Consider the following 15,000-nt stretch of genomic DNA (forward strand, 5'->3'; position numbering starts at 1 on the left):
TTTTCAGCCTTAAGCGCGGGCGTTCGGCGCTCTCCGTGGCCGCCCCGGCTGACGTGGTTGCGGACTTTGCCGCGCGCCGGCGCCGACAGACTTCCACCGGAATGCATACAATTTCAGCAACAATCCCGTGGCTTCAGTTTTAGTCCCCGCGTGGCTTAAGCGCCGAGCATTTTTTCTCGCTACCTGGCGTAAGCGCCGAGCATTTTCAGGCTTAAGCGCGGGCGTTCGGCGCTCTCCGTGGCCGCCCCGGCTGACGTGGTTGCGGACTTTGCCGCGCGCAGCTTGAGCGGTGAGCATTTTCAGTCGCCATATGTGGCTTAAGCGCGGGCGGGGTGTGGCCGCCCCGGCTGACGTGGTAGCGGACTTGGCGTAATGTTGCCCGTTGTTTCACAGGAAACGGGCACCGCGAATTTCATGCTTTCTTTCCAGCTTGGAACGTTTGGCTTTGTGTGCGGGTGCTGCATTTAAGGAGCTGTGTATAACTTTATAGAGCGTCTCAAGAAAAACAATTTGTTTGAAGCTTCACACGTGAGAGGAGCGGCTTCTGAGTACGAGGCGGTTTTCCTTTTTTTTTTTTTCTGCCGATAATTGTACTCATCTGCCACGTCTCTCACCACGATATGATATTTTTTTGGGGGGTTTCTCCTTTGATCCTCAAGTGAACGGACTGTCCAGTACTGATGCCATTTACAAAAATCCAAAACAGCAGAGGCCCGCACCTGCTCAATCAACGCCAACTCAATTTAAGGAAGGGCTGTTCAAAAGCTGATCGAAACCATCCAGTTTGGGAAAACCTATTTTATGCAGTAGTTTTTATTATTATTTTTTTTTTATTGTGAGAGACGTGAAATCCACACCACGAAATGAACGTCCCTTTGTTACCCTTTTGTTACCGCGGCTTCGAAACCGTGCGTAATACCAATTTAATTGTGTCCTGGTTGGCCGTTTGTCAGCACTTTGTGTTCTTCTAGAAAATCAACTACTAGTTTATAAATTACGTGCGCGAAATTTTCCTCCGTGTGCACCACCAAAATACTTAAAGAAGAGAGAATGCGTCCGGGGCCTTGGGATTTCGAAAATGCCGTGCTCTGAAATTTTCACATCCGCCATTGGAAAGATAATTATTATCCGTCGTAAAAAAGAAAAAAAAAAAGAAAGAAATCACATTTGAAATTATCATTGAAAGTGGCCACGTTTTTCGGGGCATGTCTTGATGAAATAATTTCAGTTCAGTTCAGCATGATTGGATTTCATCTTTTCCAGTATTCTCAGTACTCTCGTTGTAGTACCAATTGCCGGCAGATTTTTTTTTTAGTTGTTTAGAGTTATACATTCCTGAACGATGTTTTTCTTTTCCTCAAAGCTAGCCATAGAACCAGCGCTTTCTATAAAATCATGACAATAAGAATCCAGCATATCGGTTCATCTTCGGCGCGATTAAAGTTCGGGAACTGGCGATTTTTTATTGCCGTGATCAAGAAGGTTAACACCAGATAAGGCGTGATATTTCAGCATACCAGTCACGATATCTAATCGAATCTAAGATTGAAATGGCGTTCTGAATTCTTTCGGTTCCAGATAGAAAGAAACAGAAAAAAAAAAAAAAAGAAAGGATGTGATTGATTGCCATTCAAATCTGAAGACCGCGTGGAGAAAGTGTTCCGGTTTACATTCGGCAAATCAAAATGAACGGCTAAAATTAATCCATCGTCTGGTTTCATGCGCGAGATCACGTAAAAGGCAGCCATTCTTCTTAGCATGGTTTCTCTCTTTTGCTCTCTCATTCGCGCACGGAAATTTCTTCGTACGGGAATTTTATGAAGCGAAGGCGGCTGCAGACCATTTTCTTTGTTTAGTTCATGTTCGTAGGCGCAAATTACAAACCTAACACTTGGAGCAACATTTCCACTACTCTAGAGGGGCATAAACTGTAGACAGTGCACGCTTTCTCATTTATCCAATCGCTCGCAAACACATTGCATTGCTAGTCTACAGTGGCAATACAAAGTGACGTTTCACCATGCACGTCGAAGTTCATTACCAGTACCGCGCCAGCATCGACCGGCCGGCGAAGCGACGAGCTCAGCAGCGCATGCGCAAGGCCCGACACCACCCCAACCGAGCTTCCCTGCTTATCGGAGAGAGCAAGTGCGCGTGAACACGGGCGCGTCTGAGTATCTGGATTTAAAAAAAAAAAGAAAAAGAAAGCGTTTCCGAGATATTGACAAAGACAAGTGGTCGCGGTCGCTCTGAATCTTATCGTATTATAGAAAACGTGGGATGGCGGCGCTTCCTCGAGGGTCAGAAAGTACAATCGTCGAACTAGGTGGCAAGTGGAGTACATCCTTTTTCTTGGAACGGTTTGCAATTGACTGCTTGAATGTGCCGACCACGCGTCGCGGGTCGCGTATAGAGCCAACCGTTGGCAAGCACGCGTCTAGCGTAGCAGCAGAACCGATCGCGGTTGCGATAACCCATCGTTGGCAGCGAAAAAGAAAAACACCCACACGCAGTTTGTAGCAATAACCGTACAAATCAATGTGGTTTTAAATATAGCTTCACTGGTCACCCAAGAAGGGCACCGAAACTTTCTCATGACGCACACCGCTGTAGTCCACAAAGAACAAAGCGCACAAAATAGATATGATACAGCCGCACCGCATTATTTCGTGTTTTCACCATTTCATTACTTTCGTGTGCATGCGCGCTAGGGCCACGCAGGCCAGGAGTAAAAGGCACGAAAAAAAAAAAAAAAATGGTACGCAATCCTAAGCTTTGACTTGACTGCTGTGGCACTCGCATTTGTGTTCTTTACCTTAGGCGAACGCAATGCGCAAACTGAACTGGAATTTCCAATAATGGAAATTCCTGTTTGGCTCATATTTGCGTTTTTCGCCCGAGCAAGCGCTTCACTGCACTACGCTTTGCCCCTTCAACGTGGCTACACTGCCCGGCAGGCGTGTTCTGCGTAGGGCCGAACCTGCAGGCAAAAAGCATGGGCGCCGCCATCTTGTTGAGAGCGGCGCCAGGGACACAATCGCGCCTAGCTCATTGAGTTTTCCCCCAAAACTGAAAAAAATTTGACTTCATTAAACGAGAAAGATGCCACGAGTGTCCCAACAAAAAGCTTTGAGGATTACCGAAGGGTAACTGAGGGCGACGCAACGGGCTCTGGAAAGAAGGATGATGGGTGTGGCGTCACGGGGGGATCGGAATAGAGCAGATTGGGGTGTGCGAGAACAAACGCTCGTTAATGACACCAAAGTTTAAACCAGGAAAAACAAATGGGCATGCGCAGGGCATGCAATCTGGGGGGAAGATAACCGGTGGCCATTAAGGGTTACAGACTGAATTCCGAGAGGAGGGAAGCGTAGCAGGGGGTGGCAGAAAGGTAGGAGGGCAGATTAGATTAGGGACTACATGGCGACAATCGGCACCTGACCGGGGTACTTGGAGGATCATGGGAGATGCCTTTGCCCTGCAGTGGGCGTAGCCAGGATGATGATGATGATGATGTTCATGATGAAAAGGTAGCAACAGGTCTTCGTAACATACAGGTTAGAAAGATGAGGCACCTTTTAACCCTTGAATATATTTCGCCACATTCGGGCATACGACAAGTTTGTTTTCGAGGCGCTCGGTCCCACTGCTGCGAAAATGTGTACACAAAGGCTGCACAGTAGTTGCCAGAAATCGGGCACTCTATTTTTCTTTCATAGGGAATCTTTCTTCCACTTGGGCAGCGGATTTCGGCGGCAGGGCGAGCTTGCGTGGGCGCGGTGGTTTACGGATCCAAGCGATAGTGAACTCCAAAATCCAGTGTTGGCTTTGAGTGGGATTCATATTGATTGCGAACCCCACGGCTAATCCTACCCCCCATCCCCCCAAGTGGCTCTTTACAGGAGACAATCATTCAGAGACATCGGACAAATAGGAATTCTGGTTCTTTCTTTTGCTTTCATTAATTTTTCTCGAAGCCCATAACTAGAAATTTGCTGGAGCGGCTGTCCCATTTGCGACGCAACAAGTGCGACGCTACACACAGATGGAGTGGCAGTTTAATTACTCTCGTGGTCCGCGAACCGGCATCGTTGCGTGTAGTATAGGAATGGTGCGTGTCAAGTCAGTGCTCGCGTTGAGCTTGTGCTCTTCATTTTGATTGAATGAAGTCTCACCTAAGTGAGCGGGGCCGATCCCGGAGGTAGTGCAATACCGGGCCGACCTGCGGCGGAGGTGAAGCAGGCTTCAAGCACTCCGCCAACTTCCAAAAATAGGTTTAATATCGTGGGTCCATATAGAACCCGTATCAGATATTAAGCTGATAAGAACAGAGTTTTTTATTTATGCTAGTTACAAATACATCAAAAATATGTTACAAAACCAAGGAAAAAACGGATAAAAGGTGTATAATCTAAAAACGCAAACAAATGACTAAAAAAACTAGTTAGTGGTGTTAGTGATAAAAGGCTAAAACTGTAAAGGTGTAAAATACATGGCAAAACGCTTCTCTAAAACATAAAAGATCATTAAGAGGTGCCTACATGGGCTTTAAAAATCTTCGTAGATGGGCTTCGTAAATCTTCGTACATGGGCTTTAAAAATCTACACTTTGATCTTAGCCAAAAGGCCGAGAAGCGATGTCCTTCACTTCACTTCATTGTACTACTGCCTTGTGGGCGCCCTGCCGACATGGGTAACCTCAGCAACAGCGTGGGCAATATTATAAAATTCAGCCTGTGTACAGACTCAACGCTCCCTATCTCACGGATGAATTCGCAACGCCTCAGTCTTTCGCTGTTAACGAAACGCTGTCGCGTAGAAACGAGACCCGAGTGCAAGCTTGCTTGTAACGCGAAACCAACCAAGGCAACCTCGTAGAAAACGGAACAGGCGAGCGGAAAAAAAACGCGCCAGGGGAATGCTTACTTCCGTCTGAATGCGACCGCTCAAGGTGACCTTCCTTGAGGGCTTCGTTTCAAGCCCGTGTGCAATTGTAATATACTACGCGCATTTCCTTCATTTCTTTTTATTTACCGCAAGGCCCACTGAAAATTTTGATACGGCACAGGCCGGGACGGATCGCAACGTGTCGAATCGACCGGTAGAATTAGGTAGCATGCCCCATGTACGAAGACGAGCAACATAGAAGTGAATGACAAAATAAATATAGAAAACGCTGCACACTCCTTCCAACCGGAAACATAGAGGGGAGAAAGATCGCCATCTGAAACACAGGCATTGTAAAAAAAAGAAAAAAAAAAGTGCTACCTCATCATCTTTACCATTACCGTGTGTGTGTATGTATATATGCATGTGTGTGTGTGTGTGTTTGTGTATTTATATATATATATATATATATATATATATATATATACGCACACATGCTAGCATAGCTTAAACGCAGCTGGAAAGCTCAGCCTTGCACAAGAACCACCCCCTGTCGCAAACCCCTTTGAAACATTCAAATGCCAAACACGAGTAGAGCGAGGTCGTTCGAACCTGGCGCCAAAACGCATTGGCGCCATCTGTGTACGGAACTAGGAAAACCTGCGGACTTTGCAATACAGAAAGAAAGGTAGATGGCGCGAGCTAACGCTCCATTGCATACTAAGAACGAGAGTTAGTGAATAATGGCAGAAACGTCTTGGGAAGAGAAAAAAAAAAAAAACACGCAAAAGTTGTTGGCTTGTGCAAGCACTCTATGTTACAGCGATTAAAGAGCATAGCATCTTCTACAACAGCAGCTACAAAAAGAAGAAGAACGTGAGAGAGGGAGAGAGACAGGCGTGTTTCTTTGGAATGCAGAGCATGCAGCACATACTATAAAGTGCCAAAGAGACGGGGAAAGCAGATGGCGCGAAGGTGTATGTCCTCAAAGCTTGAAAGCAATTTCTAAATTACATGTACCGAAGTCCACCTACTCTCATCAGGTTGCTCCCGCCTCCAGTTGCGTTTAAAGTGAAATTACAGTCGCCTCAAAGGCAGACAGAGAGAGAGTGAAAATAGGTACACTTGCTTCGCGCAGCTGCAGCCGTTCAAATTTTACAGCAAGAGCACTCCCGAAGCAACAAAGTCCGCTGCCGCCTGGGCGCAATGCGCTCGCTTCAGTAAATTGCCGTGCTGGCCTCGGCAACCAAGAGGTGTAGTGCGGCAGACTGCTGCATTGTAGCACACCGCAAACCGTGCAGACGTAAGCGATCGCCTCGACATCGCTGCGAGCGCTCGAAGAGACAAAGTCCGAAACCACGTGTGCCGGGGCGGTGCGAGCGCGACGCCTTTGACGCAACTTTTGCGTACAAGCCGCCGCACCGCCACGACGGAATCGCTGGCATCCCGCACGCAGCTGCATTGTGTCACGCCGGCAATCGTTGAAACACCACGCAGTCGTCGGCGTCGGCCCCGACATGGTTGCGAGCGCTGGAAGAGACAAAGTCCGAAACCGCGTGTGCCGGGGCGGCGCGAGCGCGACGCCTTTGACGCAACTTTTGCGTACAAGCCGCCGCACGGACACGACGGAGCCGGTGTCACCCTGCAGAGGGCTGCACTATAGCACGCCGGGAACCGGCAAAGAACCGCGCAGACGTCGTCGTTGGCCGCGGCGTTGCCGCGAGCACGCGAAGAGACAAAGTCCGAAAGGACGTCAGCCGGGGCGTCGAGCACGCCGCCCGCACTGTTCGCACGCGTGCTCGGAAATGGCGAAGGGGCCGCGCTAGCGTGCCTTGAATCGGTGAGCGGCGGTACCGCGGCGATCGCCAGAGCTCGAATCCGCCCTGCAAAAGCCAAATATTGGCGCTCGGCTCGGCGCAGTACGCCGCCGCGTCGCACGAGTACGGCCCCATGGAGGTCTGGGCACTTATCGCTGCTACTGTAAGGGGCCGTACGGCCCCGGCCGACATTGTACCGTAGTGCGATTTTCGGCTTGCGCGTGCTCGTGGCGTAGTCCGCGCACCGTTCCGACGTCGACAATCGTGCCCACGACTACGCGAGCGCTGGAAGAGACAAAGTCCGAAACCGCGTGTGCCGGGGCGGCGCGAGCGCGACGCCTTTGACGCAACTTTTGCGTACAAGCCGCCGCACGGACACGACGGAGCCGGTGTCGCCCTGCAGAGGGCTGCACTATAGCACGCCGGGAACCGGCAAAGAACCGCGCAGACGTCGTCGTTGGCCGCGGCGTTGCCGCGAGCACGCGAAGAGACAAAGTCCGAAACGACGTCAGCCGGGGCGTCGAGCACGCCGCCCGCACTGTTCGCACGCGTGCTCGGAAATGGCGAAGGGGCCGCGCTAGCGTGCCTTGAATCGGTGAGCGGCGGTACCGCGGCGATAGCCAGAGCTCGAATCCGCCCTGCAAAAGCCAAATATTGGCGCTCGGCTCGGCGCAGTACGCCGCCGCGTCGCACGAGTACGGCCCCATGGAGGTCTGGGCACTTATCGCTGCTACTGTAAGGGGCCGTACGGCCCCGGCCGACATTGTACCGTAGTGCGATTTTCGTCTTGCGCGTGCTCGTGGCGGTGTCCGCGCACCGTTCCGACGTCGACAATCGTGCCCACGACTACGCGAGCGCTGGAAGAGACAAAGTCCGAAACCGCGTGTGCCGGGGCGGCGCGAGCGCGACGCCTTTGACGCAACTTTTGCGTACAAGCCGCCGCACGGACACGACGGAATCGCTGGCATCCCGCACGCAGCTGCATTGTGTCACGCCGGCAATCGTTGAAACACCACGCAGTCGTCGGCGTCGGCCCCGACATGGTTGCGAGCGCTGGAAGAGACAAAGTCCGAAACCGCGTGTGCCGGGGCGGCGCGAGCGCGACGCCTTTGACGCAACTTTTGCGTACAAGCCGCCGCACGGACACGACGGAGCCGGTGTCGCCCTGCAGAGGGCTGCACTATAGCACGCCGGGAACCGGCAAAGAACCGCGCAGACGTCGTCGTTGGCCGCGGCGTTGCCGCGAGCACGCGAAGAGACAAAGTCCGAAACGACGTCAGCCGGGGCGTCGAGCACGCCGCCCGCACTGTTCGCACGCGTGCTCGGAAATGGCGAAGGGGCCGCGCTAGCGTGCCTTGAATCGGTGAGCGGCGGTACCGCGGCGATCGCCAGAGCTCGAATCCGCCCTGCAAAAGCCAAATATTGGCGCTCGGCTCGGCGCAGTACGCCGCCGCGTCGCACGAGTACGGCCCCATGGAGGTCTGGGCACTTATCGCTGCTACTGTAAGGGGCCGTACGGCCCCGGCCGACATTGTACCGTAGTGCGATTTTCGTCTTGCGCGTGCTCGTGGCGGTGTCCGCGCACCGTTGCGACGTCGACAATCGTGCCCACGACTACGCGAGCGCTGGAAGAGACAAAGTCCGAAACCGCGTGTGCCGGGGCGGCGCGAGCGCGACGCCTTTGACGCAACTTTTGCGTACAAGCCGCCGCACGGCCACGACGGAGCCGGTGTCACCCTGCAGAGGGCTGCACTGTAGCACGCCGGGAACCGGCAAAGAACCGCGCAGACGTCGTCGTTGGCCGCGGCGTTGCCGCGAGCACGCGAAGAGACAAAGTCCGAAACGACGTCAGCCGGGGCGTCGAGCACGCCGCCCGCACTGTTCGCACGCGTGCTCGGAAATGGCGAAGGGGCCGCGCTAGCGTGCCTTGAATCGGTGAGCGGCGGTACCGCGGCGATCGCCAGAGCTCGAATCCGCCCTGCAAAAGCCAAATATTGGCGCTCGGCTCGGCGCAGTACGCCGCCGCGTCGCACGAGTACGGCCCCATGGAGGTCTGGGCACTTATCGCTGCTACTGTAAGGGGCCGTACGGCCCCGGCCGACATTGTACCGTAGTGCGATTTTCGTCTTGCGCGTGCTCGTGGCGGTGTCCGCGCACCGTTGCGACGTCGACAATCGTGCCCACGACTACGCGAGCGCTGGAAGAGACAAAGTCCGAAACCGCGTGTGCCGGGGCGGCGCGAGCGCGACGCCTTTGACGCAACTTTTGCGTACAAGCCGCCGCACGGCCACGACGGAGCCGGTGTCACCCTGCAGAGGGCTGCACTGTAGCACGCCGGGAACCGGCAAAGAACCGCGCAGACGTCGTCGTTGGCCGCGGCGTTGCCGCGAGCACGCGAAGAGACAAAGTCCGAAACGACGTCAGCCGGGGCGTCGAGCACGCCGCCCGCACTGTTCGCACTCGTGCTCGGAAATGGCGAAGGGGCCGTGCTAGCGTGCCTCGAATCGATCGGCCGGGGGCCCCGTAGGGCGACAGACAGGCAATTGTGCAGGAAACCGTACTGGCCATTGGCGAGAAATTGCCGTTCGCGCATTCGGTGGACGCGCTGCGCTTTCACGACTTCGGCATTGTGCTGCCGACGTAAGCTTTCAATCTTGCTCGCGGCGTTACGAGGCGGCACGATTTTCGCCAAACGCTCGTCGAAAGTGGCACGAGTACGGCCCCATGGAGGTCTGGGTACTTATCGCTGCTATTATATGGGGGTCCCAGAGAGCAGTCGCCCCCAAAGCGACCTGGGTGTTTGATATGCGGCGGGCTTCGTGCCCGTCAAGCGTGTCCCCGGTATCGCTCCCGTGGATCCCACAGCTGACGTCTGCAGCCTCATCCGCTTGATGCGTTAGGGGCTGGTTGTCGGACGACGCTTTTTCCACGATATCGAAGTGTGTTCCGCATCGTCCTCGGACGAATCAAATACGAAAGCGCCGAAGGCGCGGGCGTGACCCGTCGCCTAGCGGCTTTGCCGTCTCGGCTACGTTGCAAGTGTCGGTCGGTCCACCAGTGCTGCGGGCTCGAGAGAAACCGCAAGCCGCGATCGAGTCGACACAACCGGTCTATCGAGAATGTTGCGTGCTTCTTGCCGCGTGGCGATACCCGGCCCTGCGGGGAGGGCGCCGTTGCGAGCTCGAACGCCGTCGTCTCGGACTGTGCAAAGTGCTACCCTTTGCGAGAACGAAGCGTGTTGGGGCGCCTGAAGGTGGCCTCGGCATCGCAAAAACGGCGTCCGGCCTGCTTGAAAGGCTGGACGCGCAGTTGAACGATTACCTGGTTGATCCTGCCAGTAATCATATGCTTGTCTCAAAGATTAAGCCATGCATGTCTAAGTACATGCCGAAATAAGGCGAAACCGCGAATGGCTCATTAAATCAGTTATGGTTCCTTAGATCGTTTCTTCCTACTTGGATAACTGTGGCAATTCTAGAGCTAATACATGCAGTGAGCCTGAAGCCCTTTGGGCGACGGGTGCTTTTATTAGACCAAGATCGATCGGGTTTCGGCCCGTATTGTGTGGTGACTCTGGATAACTTTGTGCTGATCGCATGGCCACGAGCCGGCGACGTTTCTTTCAAGTGTCTGCCTTATCAACTTTCGATGGTAGGTTACTTGCTTACCATGGTTGTTACGGGTAACGGAGAATCAGGGTTCGATTCCGGAGAGGGAGCCTGAGAAACGGCTACCACATCCAAGGAAGGCAGCAGGCGCGCAAATTACCCACTCCCGGCACGGGGAGGTAGTGACGAAAAATAACAATACGGGACTCTTTTGAGGCCCCGTAATTGAAATGAGTACACTCTAAATCCTTTAACGAGGATCAATTGGAGGGCAAGTCTGGTGCCAGCAGCCGCGGTAATTCCAGCTCCAATAGCGTATACTAAAGCTGCTGCGGTTAAAAAGCTCGTAGTTGGATCTCAGTTCCAGACGAGTAGTGCATCTACCCGATGCGACGGCTCGGACTGAACATCATGCCGGTCCTTTCTTGGTGCACTTCATTGTGTGCCTCGAGAAGGCCGGTGCTTTTACTTTGAAAAAATTAGAGTGCTCAACGCAGGCGAGTCGCCTGAATAAACTTGCATGGAATAATAGAACAAGACCTCGTTTCTGTTCTGTTGGTTTTTGGAATACGAGGTAATGATTAAGAGGGACAGACGGGGGCATTCGTATTGCGGCGCTAGAGGTGAAATTCTTGGACCGTCGCAAGACGAACTACTGCGAAAGCATTTGCCAAGAATGTTTTCTTTGATCAAGAACGAAAGTCAGAGGTTCGAAGGCGATCAGATACCGCCCTAGTTCTGACCATAAACGATGCCAACCAGCGATCCGCCTGAGTTACTCAAATGACTCGGCGGGCAGCTTCCGGGAAACCAAAGTGTTTGGGTTCCGGGGGAAGTATGGTTGCAAAGCTGAAACTTAAAGGAATTGACGGAAGGGCACCACCAGGAGTGGAGCCTGCGGCTTAATTTGACTCAACACGGGAAAACTTACCCGGCCCGGACACTGGGAGGATTGACAGATTGAGAGCTCTTTCTTGATTCGGTGGATGGTGGTGCATGGCCGTTCTTAGTTGGTGGAGCGATTGGTCTGGTTAATTCCGATAACGAACGAGACTCTAGCCTATTAAATAGGTGCGGGGTTCCCAGCACCTTACAACCTTCTTAGAGGGACAAGCGGCTCCTAGCCGCACGAAACAGAGCAATAACAGGTCTGTGATGCCCTTAGATGTCCGGGGCCGCACGCGCGCTACACTGAAGGAAGCAGCGTGTCTTTATCCCTGTCTGAAAAGACTGGGTAACCCGTGGAACTTCTTTCGTGATTGGGATAGGGGCTTGCAATTGTTCCCCTTGAACGAGGAATTCCCAGTAAGCGCGAGTCATAAGCTCGCGTTGATTACGTCCCTGCCCTTTGTACACACCGCCCGTCGCTACTACCGATTGAATGATTTAGTGAGGTCTTCGGACCGATGTCCGGCGCGGCCTTTCGGTTGCGCCGGTCTGTTGGAAAGATGACCAAACTTGATCATTTAGAGGAAGTAAAAGTCGTAACAAGGTTTCCGTAGGTGAACCTGCGGAAGGATCATTACCGGATTGTGAAGGGTGGCGAGCGCCATTGTTTCTACCCCGTGTGGGTGAAGCAGCTCGCTGCGCCCGACGCTTTCCGCCGCTGGCCCCGCTTGGACGCGGGGACGGCTATACCCGAACATGCCGGGGACTGCCTGAATTTTGAGGGGCGCCCCGTGCCAAATTTGTTGCGCCCAGTGGACGCCGGCTGCAACCTTGGACGGTTGGCTTGGCCGCGCCCGCGGGTAGAAACGGCGTAACGCACACTGGGTGGGCTTTCTGTCCGCTTTGGCGCTCTTGCGCGGAATGGGAGTAAGACGACCCGACCTGCTGCTTTGCCCAGTACGAGGGGAACGGCGAAGCGTGCGGTCGGTCAAGGAACTGACGGTCGAGAGCTAATGCCGCTGCCGCTTAGTACACACACGGAACCGTGGTGCGAGCGCTCTCCCGTCCTCCGCGGCAAACGCTGCCGAGTCTGAAAAGTCTGGCGGCTGCCGGTCGCTTCCTGCGGCGAGTATGGAGTAACGACCCGACTTTGTTGCCGCCCAAGTACTAAAGGAACGGTGTGGCGCTCGGTCGGTCATGGAACTGTCGGTATGAGGGTGCGGCTGCCAAGTACGGAAGGAACCGTGGCCTAAAGTGCTCTCCCGTCCTCCGCGGCAAATGCCACCGAGTCCGAAAGGGCCGGAGGCTGCCGGTCGGCTCCTGCTCGTGACGCGCGAGGTGTCGAGATCGCGGTTTAATGCGACGACGTCTGCAGGCTATTCGCCCGCCGCCGAGGGAAAGGCGGCGTTGCTGCGAAGTACCGAAGGAAACGCGGCTTTGCTACGTCGGAAGCGTTCTGCGGTTAGCGGACTTGTGCGCTTTGGGAAGGCGCCGCACGTCGAAAGAGGAAGTACGGACAGACGAGGGACTGTAGTCCCGGATTCGAACGCACTTGCGGCCAGGCCCTTGCTGGCTTCGTCTTCCGCCTCAAGTAGACTTGTTGTGGCGCCGGCGCAGGGAGCCGTCCCTGGCACTGGCCGAGTGGTTTTGGAGAGCTGCGCGAGTACGCGCGCCGGGCTCTTGTCTTTCGTCTCAAGTAGGCTGTTGGATCAACAGCGGTTATGCTGCGGCGATCTGCCGATGCGAAAGTGTGTGTGTGTTTGAGGCCCTTCTATGAACCTACTGCTGACTGAAGCGAAGCACGTCGATGGGGGTGAAGCCCTGCCCGTGGCCGTGTAGCCGTTAAAGACTCCACAGCGGCTTAGCCCTAATCATGGCTCTGTCGCTCTTTGCAATTTTTAGTGGAGCGATGTGAACGTGCACACGAGACACACGGGTCCGGTGGTTGGATGGCAGGTAAAACCGGCTTCGAGTGCGCGCAAACGGCATAAGCTACCTCGAGGGCAAGCGAGGAAGGCGTGGGCGCAAAACACACGCGCGAGTAGCAGGAGTGGAGTGCCATTAGGCTTTCAGCTGCTGAGACGCGGCCGCCGAAAGAGCGAGACTGGAGGAGCGCACGCCGAAAGGCGCTCTTCGAAACCACACACAGGGAGACGCCACGTGCCTAAAACCCTGGTTGTACTGTACTGAATTGAACAAACTATTTTTCACGACTCTAAGCGGTGGATCACTCGGTTCTCGGGTCGATGAAGAACGCAGCCAGCTGCGAGACTTGGTGTGAATTGCAGGACACACTGAGCACTGATTCTTTGAACGCACATTGCGGCCTTGGGTCTTCCCTTGGCTTCGTCTGTCTGAGGGTCGGATCACATATCAAGAGAGACTTCGGCGCACAGGGAACGTGCGTCCGTCGACTCGTTTTGACCGCGTCGGCATCATGGACAGTACGTTGAGCGCTAAAGCCACGCGCCAGCGGCCTCACGAGAGGGAGACGGTGGCAAACCGTTGTGCCAATTCTTCGAAAAGACGGAAACGAGGCATTACTACTGCAGCGTGACGAGTGCGCGCCTCTAGCAAGACCGCCGCAGGATGGAGTCGGATACCTGCAGGGAAAGAGCGGTCCAAGCACGAGGCGCGAACGTCTGTTGCCATGTAGCGCGCACGTTTGCGAGAGAGTCGGAAGCGCACGCTTGCGTGCACGGAAAACGTGGGAATGAAACGCCGGCCGATTCCCGCGCCGTGCGCAAAGCCAGCGCGATCGCAATTTGCGCTGTTTGCCTTCGAAGTACGTCGAGCTCCAGAGCTGGTCGCTCGTTCACGTCACCGCAGTTGTGTGGGCGCCCTTCCGGGCTTCGTCGCAGGAATGGGAATCGGCAGATTCTTGCGAGGAGCGGGGAGGAGAAGGGTGGCCCCCGAAAGCGGTTCGACGCGACAGCGCAGTCTGCGAGCGAGAAGAGTCACGGCACGGCGGAGAATTGCCGCGAAACGGAAAATGTCTCCTTCGAGAGCGTGGGTGCCCCGTTGGCCGAGCTGAAGCGTTCCGTCGTAGTCCGCCGTCGGTCCAAGTGCTTCGCAGTCTCTGTCCCCTAAAGACTGGGCCACTCCAGTTGGGGCAGGGGCGACGCTACACGAGACGATGCCTCCCGCCAGGTTTTAGTCGCCCCTGCGGTGCCCGCTGAAGCGGCGCGCTGCTAAGGCGATCTTTGCCTCGGTGGTGTTTGGGCTTCAGACACGGTCGCTTACCACGCAACTGCTCGTGCGCCGCACGCGCGCAGGCGGTTCACCGCCTGCCAGCCTCGTCTATAAGTAGCTCCGTGTTGGGCGAAGGACGTGGTAGGGCGTCGCACTCGGTTGGCGCTGGGTTTTCGAACGTGTCGAGTCCTTTTCGGCATACCGCTCGTATGACGCACGCGCGCAGGCGTTGTGCCGCCTGCCAGCCTTGTCCGTAAGGACGTGGCAGGGCGTCGTACTCGGTCGTGCTGGAATGGGCGAAAGCGATGTATCCGTTGTCGACCTCAGATCAGGCGAGACAACCCGCTGAATTTAAGCATATCACTAAGCGGAGGAAAAGAAACCAACAGGGATTCCCCGAGTAGCTGCGAGCGAAACGGGACCGAGCCCAGCACCGAATCCCCCGTCCTTGCAGGCGGTCGGGAAATGTGGTGTATGGGAGGCGACGTTCTCGGGTGTTTGCGACGGTGCAAGTCCCCCTGACAGGGGCTTGTCCCAGAGTGGGTGCCAGGCCCGTCTCCGCCGTTGCGCGCCCGGGATGAAGCCTCCCGTGAGTCGGGTTGCTTGAG

General features: G+C 54.9%; 4 non-coding genes across 4 annotated transcripts in view; 3 read left to right on the plus strand and 1 right to left on the minus strand.

Moving 5' to 3' along the window:
• Window positions 1–4,179: 4,179 nt before the first annotated feature.
• LOC140215053 (U2 spliceosomal RNA) lies at window positions 4,180–4,371 on the minus strand. The gene has a single exon (XR_011891974.1). It is a non-coding gene; the product is annotated as a U2 spliceosomal RNA (small nuclear RNA).
• A 5,651-nt stretch (window positions 4,372–10,022) lies between these two features.
• Window positions 10,023–11,837, plus strand: LOC140215054 (small subunit ribosomal RNA). The gene has a single exon (XR_011891975.1). It is a non-coding gene; the product is annotated as a small subunit ribosomal RNA (ribosomal RNA).
• Window positions 11,838–13,411: 1,574 nt separating this feature from the next.
• LOC140215052 (5.8S ribosomal RNA) lies at window positions 13,412–13,564 on the plus strand. Its single transcript, XR_011891973.1, has one exon. It is a non-coding gene; the product is annotated as a 5.8S ribosomal RNA (ribosomal RNA).
• Window positions 13,565–14,710: 1,146 nt separating this feature from the next.
• Window positions 14,711–15,000, plus strand: part of LOC140215056 (large subunit ribosomal RNA) — a 3,959-nt gene continuing 3,669 nt past the window's right edge. Inside the window, exon 1 of the ribosomal RNA XR_011891977.1 lies at window positions 14,711–15,000. This exon is cut by the window's right edge and continues 3,669 nt beyond it. This is a non-coding gene — a ribosomal RNA (large subunit ribosomal RNA).

Source organism: Dermacentor andersoni, unplaced genomic scaffold, assembly GCF_023375885.2.
Source record: "Dermacentor andersoni unplaced genomic scaffold, qqDerAnde1_hic_scaffold ctg00000801.1, whole genome shotgun sequence".
Lineage (NCBI taxonomy): Eukaryota > Metazoa > Arthropoda > Arachnida > Ixodida > Ixodidae > Dermacentor > Dermacentor andersoni.